We start from the raw sequence: 1,942 nt of genomic DNA on the forward strand, positions 1-1,942 counted from the left end.
ACAACAGAATGAGACCACTAACAAGGCTCATGAAGGTGTCCTACAAAAATAAATAAATCTTACTCATGGCTGGAAATCCCAGAGACAATCAGGCCTTTACTTCCATGGAAACCACAGAACCCATTAGCTTTGGCCACTATGTGAGCACTTCTCATGTAAATGACATACTACACCCCCTAATTAGTCCCCCATTTGCCCTTTTTGAGACCTGATTCAAATATTTACACCATTCTCATCCACATTATTTAAATGAATACTTAAGTACTCTGTCTACATCTCTCTTCTTCTCTGTCACTTGAAATCGTCTTGTAGTGATCCCCCCATGCCTTCTCTGTTTTCCTACATTCTCTTTGGTTTCTTTATTTCTGTCAATCAAGATATTCTTTAATATCACAGTGTCCTCTTTCACCACTTCACTCCCCCCCATCTCTCTCCTCTCTCTCTCTCTCTCTCTGTATCTCTCTCTGTATCTCTCTCTGTGTTCTTTCTGTCTCTCACACTGTCTGATATAGGCCATGATTTCTGGAAGATTTAAGGCAAGAACAATGATTCTGAAGGTTCTCTCACTGGATCCAAGTCTCAAGATGAATGGAGGCCATGAGTCCCTCAGTGACATTGGTGAACCTAGTGCTGGACCTCAGTCAACATGATAGTGTATTGAGTTTTCACCATTTTGTTCACTTTTTCCATGAATGTTTTATTGAAATCATCATCGACCAAGCACGCGAGGGTGTACCTCCCATGCCATGACACTTATACCTAAAGAGATCAGGTTTGAGAGCGAACAGAACAAGACATTCACATCCTTACTACGGAACCAATGGGCCTATTCTCCAATCACAGGAGTAGCCACAGGCAGTGAGCCTGAACCAGGTCCCAAAGGATCATGATTCAAGGTTGGGAACTCCTGCGAGCTCCATCAACACCTGAGCACTTTGAGTTCCTTTGGAAAGTCAAGCGTTTCTTACCTTTCACTTCATGTTTCCTCAGGCAAGAGAGCTTCAACTGATGACTTCAGGGCAGGCAATGTTAGGCTTCATCCAACTTCACCTGATGTTCCGTACTCAGTTCCTCTGCAAGCCATCTTTGCCCGGTATGAGACAGGGACTCTGTCCCTGAAAGTAAAGCAAATAGCACATTCCCCCACTTTATTGGATTCCTTGCAAATCATGGAGGCTCTGATGCTTTGTGGTTAGTGAATAATTTATGGAACACTGGGGCTCTCTCAGCACTCCATCCCTCCTCTAGAACTTTGCCTCACAATCCCTGTCAGAGACATTTTCCTCCAAAGACTTTGTTTGGGGACAAGTTTCCAATTCTATCATCAGTTCCTGGAGGTTGCCATACAGGAATCCTTAAAATGGGAATGAAGCCAATATCTGATCTGAAAACTTACAGTGTATGCACAGCACTGAGAACCATCCAAAAAATTAGCACAGGGTACCAACAGAGAGAACACTAAGGCTCAATGGAAGGTGCCTACAAAAATAAGTAAATGCCCACTTTAGCTGGGAAATCCCAGAACAATCAGGCCTTACTCTTCCGCAGAAACCACCAAATCTCTTAATAGCTTTGGCCTGAAATCCCAGGCACCCTCTCAAAAATGACACACTACACCTATTGGTCTCTCTGTCTTGATGAGACCGATTCAAATATCTTACCATTCTCATCCACATCAGATGAATGGACTACTTAAGTACTCTGTCTCCATCCCTCTTCTTTTCTGTCTCTCTGTAATTGTCTTGTAGTGACTCTCCATGCTTCTCTGTTTCTCATTCACATTCTCTCTTTGGTTTCCCTATTTCTGTCAATCAAGATATCTGCTTTAATATCACAGTGTCCTCTTTACCACTTCACTCCCCCTCTCTCTCTCTCTCTCTCTCTCTCTCTCTCTCTCTCTCTCTCTCTCTCTCTCTCTCTGTATCTCTCTGTGTCTCTTTCT

At 43.2% G+C, this 1,942-nt stretch overlaps 1 non-coding gene across 1 annotated transcript; it reads right to left on the reverse strand.

Annotated features, from left to right (window-relative positions):
- Positions 1-632: 632 nt before the first annotated feature.
- On the reverse strand, positions 633-719 carry LOC116889824. The gene has a single exon (XR_004386513.1). It is a non-coding gene; the product is annotated as a small nucleolar RNA SNORD116 (small nucleolar RNA).
- Between the last annotated feature and the right edge of the window lie 1,223 nt (positions 720-1,942).

The sequence above is a fragment of the Rattus rattus genome, unplaced genomic scaffold (assembly GCF_011064425.1).
Source record: "Rattus rattus isolate New Zealand unplaced genomic scaffold, Rrattus_CSIRO_v1 flattened_line_217563, whole genome shotgun sequence".
In the NCBI taxonomy this organism is placed as follows: domain Eukaryota; kingdom Metazoa; phylum Chordata; class Mammalia; order Rodentia; family Muridae; genus Rattus; species Rattus rattus.